Raw genomic sequence first — 7385 nt, 5'->3', positions numbered from 1 at the left:
CTCAAGAACATGAGACTGGTTAACTAACCTTAAACTGGACTTATAATTGTTGCTCCAAGTCAGCCATACAAAAGAAGTCATCATCTGAATTTTAAGTGTCAATCCCATTCTCTTGTATGCCTCAGTAAAGGCATCAATGATTATTTGTTGACGATCTGCTTCTGAGTGAACACGTACGGTGGCATCGTTGGTGTACTGGAGCTCGGTGATTGAGGTCAGTGTGGTCATGGTCTTCATTTTGCCTTGGAGTTGGTTGAAATTTAAACATTTTACCATACATCTGGTAGTTTAGCTGCACTCTGACTGGAAGCTTGTTGGTGGTCAGATGTAGCATCATGGTAAGGAATATTGAGAGGTGGGTATACAGTGGTTATAAAACACAACCAAATTGAAAGAGTTAACACTTTGTGCTATTACAAATTTTACAAAGTGCATTTTGTGTGAAGTCAAGCGCAGGCATTGCTGTTTGCTGGATGGGGGGCTATGGAATAGGTAGGATGAGTCAGCTGCTTCTTTTCCTTCTTCACCGGAGTGCCATTTGCTGTTGGTCATGTGTCCTTTAACTCTGAACCCATCTGGAGCATGCATATCATAGTGTATGCAAAAGTTTGTTGACCCTTACAGCTGCTTATTTGTGAAAAAAATCAGTTTGGAAACTGCTCATCATTAACTGTGTCTGAGTGTGGTGCTGCTTCTGTAAAATTCACAGATGGAGGGTATATGTGAGATGGTTCTGCTCTTTGAGCAAAAATCTTAAGTACTTCCCCTCCCAAACAAGTGCTCCGTGATGCATGTGGGAGAGGTACTCTACTTTCCCCATCTGAAACTCATTATTCCCTTTCTTTCCATTAATGGAAAATACAATACCCAATGAGTAATATTTATCAAAACTATCTAAATGATTAAAAGTCAGCTTTTGAAAGGTATTTATGTACCTAGAGATGTAGAGAAGGACTGTAATCCCTAATGTACTGAAGAATAGGGAGGGTGGAGTTGGCTCTTAGAAGAAACCCTGGTAAAATTGTGTATCATATAGTTCTCTCTGTATCTGGACAGGCTGGGGATTAGACATTATTCTGGTGACCAAAAAAATTAGAACTTCACAGTCCAACTATCAAGTGTTACCATGTATATGGACATTTGCTACAGTGGGAAATTTTGCTAGACCAAATTCTCTCACGTGCGCTTGCACGCACTCTCATGAAAGAGCCCAGGTCACTGATATATGGCAATCTGTATCAAGCTGCAGAGAAATCTGTCTCAGTGGGTTTTCTATATACACTGAGAGGCAAGAATTTCTTAAGGTAATACCTTTTATTGGGCCAGCTATGTAATTGGGAATAAAGTTAGACAGCACTTCACATATTCTTTGTCAGATATCTGACTGCAGGAACCCAGGCACAGCATAGTGAAATACAACAGAGGGGAGGTGCTGAGAGAAATCCTGCAGGGTAGCAGACATGCAATTAGCAGAAGAAAAGAACCAGATTACTGGGAAATGAAGGTCTATCAAAAAGGGAGGAGGGTCAATCTCACCTTTCTTGTGTAGAAAATTCAGGATTTGGATAAATTTATAATCTGCCATAAACCATCATCAGTTATCAATAATGATAATATTGACCTGATGAAGAATGAGCATTCAAAAGCTTTTCTATCTCAACTACATAGTTGCTTCAATAAAAAGATATCACTTTAAGAGATTCTTGCCTCTTGTATAATTTCTGGACCATCATAGCTACAGCATCACTCTTGCACTACTCTATATACTGTGGACATACATCCTGGTAACCAAGCTCTGAAAGACTCACACAGGAAAATTAGGCAATGTTGGCTTTGGATCAAGCTTCATGGCTCTTCCAGTTCATGATCCTAAGTGAGTCTGATAGCTGCAGCTCTCTTCAAATTGCTTTTTGAAGGGAGGAGCAGTGTTTCTGCATGTACATGCTTTAGCCCTTTCTAGTTTGAATTAATCATCTCTGTTTTTTAACTGCTTGGCAAACATTTGTTTTGTGGTAATGAATTCTGATTGTTTGAAGTGGTTGGCTTCTTTGTACAGTGTAATTGGTATGACTACAAATCTGCACGTGTCTGTAGTATTCCACACCTTGCTGTTTTTTTGGTCCTCCTCCTTTAGAGTGCCACTGTCATACCAAGAGCAGAATTTATGATTATTCATGAGAGTAGTACTTAATAGCATTTAGTTGCTGGATGGTGGTAGGTGATAGGGAAGTATGTATTGTCTGGACTGTACTTCAACTAGATAAGAAACTCATCCCATCCAAGACATAATTTAAGCACAGTCCACAGTGATGTGGTCTACCATGACACCTTTATTACCAGGTCTCCAATGTAGTAGAGAAGAATATGCTGTTTGCAGCTACAGAACCATAGATTTGTTGCTGATGTGTGTGATATAAAAGTTAGCTGCAAAATTTCAGGCTTTTAGTTTGCATATTGAACATCACGTTCCCGTTGTGGCACAATCAACAGAAAGTTGGAGTCTCAAAAATATGGGCCTTCATCCCTCTATAATTGGTTTGTTTACTGTTTTTTTTACTCATTCAAGGCATCCCTCCCATCTTAATCTAAATCCAAGGATAGCTTTCAAAACTGCAATTATATTAGAGTACAAATTAAATTAAATCCCCCATGGAGTTACCAATAGGAAGATTTTTTACTAAAAAGATCTCCATCCCCTATGAATATAAGAAATGCTATACTAGATCATACCACAGGTCTGTGTAATCCACTATCCTGTATCTTAAAGTAGCAGACTGGATGCTAAGGGGGTGAATATTTCTGTAGGGCCTTTATGAGAACTTATCTATCCCTTGTTGCTCTTTTCTTACAGCTTTCAGGATTTCAAGACCAAAGAAGTCCTAACTCGGAGGTTTCAGCCCAAAGTGTAATGTTTAATGCTAACTGACCGACTTATCCTCCGTAAGTCTATTCAATCCTCTTTTAAACCTGCTAAAATTGTCACCAATTTTTAAGTGCCTTCTCATCTCTACAAAAGCCCCATTGTACATTGAAGAATGTATACCCTTGCTATGCAACATAATTGGTTTTATTTTTTTTATTTTTTTTTAATTTACTTTCTCTACCAGTCTTCCATAATGGTAAGTGTCGCAGAGCACCAAGGTACCCTGCTCCTAGAGAGGAAAAACTGCTAGAGGAAAAGCTCTGGCAGTGCATGAGGAGCCCAGCTGGTGGTTGCCAGGGCAATGGGAGTTAGCAAACGACCCACACCTGCCAGCAGTCAGCTGGCTGTAAGGGGCAAGGCCTGGCTCTTATAAGGCCCAGGGGCTGAGGCCAGGCTGGCAGTTCCCTGCTAGCAGCCAGAGAAGCAGGAGCTCCTGGAGCAATGATGCGAGGGGAAGCCTGACCACAGGTACCGCTTTAGCCGAGTAAAGGGTGGCAGCACTAAGAGGTCCGAGCAATGTTGTTATAGTCGGGTGGCTTATGTTTAGGTTATAGCCAAGAGGCTCGAGTTTCTGTTTGGTTTTGATGTTATACCGGTGGTTTGGGTGAGGCTATAAGGGGTTGGAGGAGGCCTCATAGGGGACTCGCGGAGTGTGAGGACCCCAGCACCAGTGAGGGCGCAGCATCCTCATAGGGGACCCACAGCAGTGTGGGGCCCCAGCGCCAGTAAGGACGCAGTTTAGGGGGTGCTTAGACCCCAGTCCCAGAGAGGGGCGTTTGAGAAGCCCCAGGGTGGGCGTGGCGAGCCCCAGAGAGGGGGCACTATTGGGAAGCCCGAGTACGGGCACATAGAGCCCAGAGAAGGGGGGCAGCATTATTGGGAAGCCCAAGTTGGGCACCATGAGCCTCAGATAGGGGGGCAGCGTTTTGAAGGAGCCCAAGTGTGGGCACTGGGAGCCCCAGAAAGGGGGCAACACTTAGAGAAGGCCCCGGAGGAGAGGGCAGCCGTACAGAGAAGGCCCCGGAGGAGAGGGCAGCCGTACAGAGAAGGCCCCGGAGGAGAGGGCAGCCGTACAGAGAAGGCCCAGACTGGGCACAGAGCCCCAGGAGGGGGCGGTGATATCGAGAAGGCCCGAGAAAAGGGTGGCAGTACAGAAGAGACCCGAGAAACGGCGTGAGCGCAGATAGAGACAGACCAATGTCCATTCCAACCGCGAGGCTTGGGGCGTGGTATAAGGGATGGTTGGAGCCACGCATAGCCCATAAGGCTAGGGTGCCCCAAAGCACCCATTTGCAGGACAAGACCCACGAGGGGTCTGGGAGTCTACAGGACCAGAGGTTACAACGGACCGTGTCCAAGAAGATGTGAGGCAGCCTCCCTAATCTATATTAGAACATCAAAGACGTGGCGGGCGAGAATCAGAGGGTGCCCTTGGGCCGACTTGGCACGGAGGAAGGGGCGTTAAGGAGATCACGGCCCTCCTGTAGGACCCTGCCGTGACAATTGGTGCATTGGCCGGGAACTGAAGGCCATGCACGGGGAAGGAACCCATGTCCCTGGGAAGGGGAACAAACCTTAGGGCTAGTACAGATTTACAGAAAGGCAAGGTAGTGAGATTGGGGGCTTGGGAAGGCAAGCCCAGATCAAAGGAGAGACTGCTGTTAAAAGACAGAAGGGAAGATGTTGGGTCTGCTCTAGAACAAGAGTAGAACCATGGCAGGAATAGAGGACACAGAGAGCCTGAAACAAGAGAATTTCACCTGGCTATTACGGGTGAGTGAATTAGAAGAAAACATTGCACGGCCAGAGTGGGAGCTAGAGGTAGCCCAATCCCAGAAGGAGTAGGCGGAGGCAAAGGCTGCTGGATTGGAACAGCGGGTGCAAGCAGGGAAGAAAGAAGGAGGCTCTAAAGAAATTAGGCGCCTGATTTCAGCCGAGGCAGAGAGGACTCGAGCACTAGAATGGCTCATGGCAGAAGAGGCCAAAAGGAGCAGACAGAGAGAAGAGAAACTGCAGGAGATGCAGAGAGAGATGGAAACATCGAGGGGGGGGAAAAAAAGTCAACTGAGACCTATACAACCCAGGCAGGAGAATCAAAGGAGGTGCAACAGGAGTTGGAGGAGTCAAAAAGCCTAGTTAGTTTCCTACAGAAAGAAGTCCACAGCCAGGAGAATCATATAGATGAACTGCACAATGAGTTGGAAGACTGGCAGCAGAAGTGCATACAGGCAGAACACCTAGCAAAGGGACTGCGGGAAAAGCTACGTGAAAGTCATGCACAGGCAGAAGAAATGAACAAGGTGGCCACCCAAGAGACGGAAAAAGTGAGAACATACATGGCCAATTATGAGGCGCTGCACGAACCAAACCTGTCCCTTGAGAAGGAGTTAGAGGCTGGAGCGAGAGAGAGTGACAGGTTACTGTCTCAGCTACAGAGTGGGGAGGTAACAAGTACAGCGACCCAGACAGAAGCAGGACTAAAGGCTCAAACAGGGGAGTGTGTGGAAGCGATGCACAAGGCACTACAAGATCAGAAGTGGTCCCTCGAAACAGAGGTAAAGTCCAGAATTGAGGAGCGTGCAGAGTTGCAGGCCCAATGGCAAAAGGTAGAAAAGGAAAAAGACCAACTGGGGAAAGAGATACAGTCCCTGAAAACCTTGTTAAAAGAGAGCACGGCCAGGGAGCTGGCATTGCGATGAGAAATTGAGCAACAAACAGTACAGACTGCTCAAATACAGAGCGCGAGACTGGCCACAATAAGCAGGCAGCTGGAAAAACATGCGGCCGAGGCTAAGGCCAGATGCGAGGAGCACCTTCAAGAGTTTAAAGGCTTGGAAGAGGTCTTAATAGACATAGAAAGACTGATTGAGACTGCACAGCCCCTGCTTCTAAAGGTCCTGAGAAATCAGGAACAGTCCAGTAAGGTGGGGTTAGAAATTCCTAAAGAAGAGGGGGAACCAGAGCAGCAGGAAAAGAATACAAAGATGGAGGCACTCTCGGGGTAAACCCCACGAGGATGCAAGAAGAGATCACCTCCACAGTTATGAAGTGCCTGGATTGGAGATGGGGGCAGTGGGTGAATCAGTACACCGAAGAAATGAACTGCCTGGAGAAGAAACTAGAGAAGCTTGCCAGCAGGTATGACCCTGGAGTATCAACAGTACCAAGACGGGTACAACAGATGGAGGTAGACAAGGGAAATATGGCAACTGTACGAGAGAGTGAGCTGGTCCGTAGAAGTGATGAAAACAGTGACCTAAACTACCTTGTTCACACTCAGAAGGGGGGACAGACAAAACAAAAAGACCGGAGACCAAAGATGACCCAGGCTCTGGAATATGAGAGACAAGGGGCAGCTGCCAAAGCAGAGTTGAGTGGTAGAACCTCTAAGTAAAAGAGAGGCCCAAAGGCCTGAGGTGGACCGGAGGAGCCAAAACCCCAGGGAAACTAAGGGGGGAGGAGAAGTACATCCCAAGCTCTACCCAAAGGATGAGATACCCAACCCTGCACAGAAGCAGAGACCGTGCCAAACCCAGACTGCAGGCCAAACTAAAGAGGGAGAAGGTCCATTGACAAAGGTAATTTGGTGGGAGAAAGAACAGAGAGGAGGAAGATGGCCATGGGTGTACGTTAACAACCTCCCAGGGCAAGTCAGATGGTGGACCCTAAGAAAAATAGTTGAAGCCAGAGTTGGGGGAGTGGCATTTGTAAAGATATATACAGGGCCGGGCAGAAGATCTACTGGCCAGGGAAAAATAGAATTTTGGAGGGCAGAAGATGCCCAGCAAGCACTCGGGGTGCAGGGAGAGCTTTGGGGTAAGCGCATGGACTGGCAGGAAACCAAGGAGAGGAGGGATTTGTTACAAGGGACACAGAAAAGGAGATCTGGGACACATGAGGAAGAAAGGGGACAAGAAACCCCAAGAAGCAGAAGGCAGCTCTCCCAGGAAGGGAGAGGAGGCTTTGTCTCCACAGAGATGGGGCGGTGAAGGAGGAAAAAGAGAGAGGCCTGGTTTGCACCCTACCAGGGATGGCTAACGTGGGGGGACTACCTGCGGTGGGGTAAGACGTGGTGGGCGAGAATCAGAGGGTGCCCTTGGGCCGACTTGGCACGGAGGAAGGGGCCTTAAGGAGATCACGGCCCTCCTGTAGGACCCCGCCGTGACAGTAAGTTTTCCAAAAAAATGCAGGGGATCATTAAGTAAGTCAACACCCTGTGATAATCTGCACTGTATAACTAGAACCATCGTTTCCACAGAACTCTTCCAGTGCCTCCTGAAAAAGACTTTAGTCTGCCAGATCTAACTTTTTAAAGCCAAGATTTACACTGAACATTAACTCCTGAGGTTAATTATTAATTCAGGGATCCTGGTTTTCCCTGTTAACAAATCCAAAAATCTTTAATTAAGTTTCCCAAAATCCATATTTTTTTTTTGCCATTTAAAATGAAATGCCACTATGT

Source organism: Alligator mississippiensis, chromosome 10, assembly GCF_030867095.1.
Source record: "Alligator mississippiensis isolate rAllMis1 chromosome 10, rAllMis1, whole genome shotgun sequence".
Taxonomy (NCBI): Eukaryota; Metazoa; Chordata; order Crocodylia; family Alligatoridae; genus Alligator; species Alligator mississippiensis.
The sequence above is the reverse complement of the archived record's forward strand: the minus strand, read 5'-3'. Positions refer to the sequence as shown.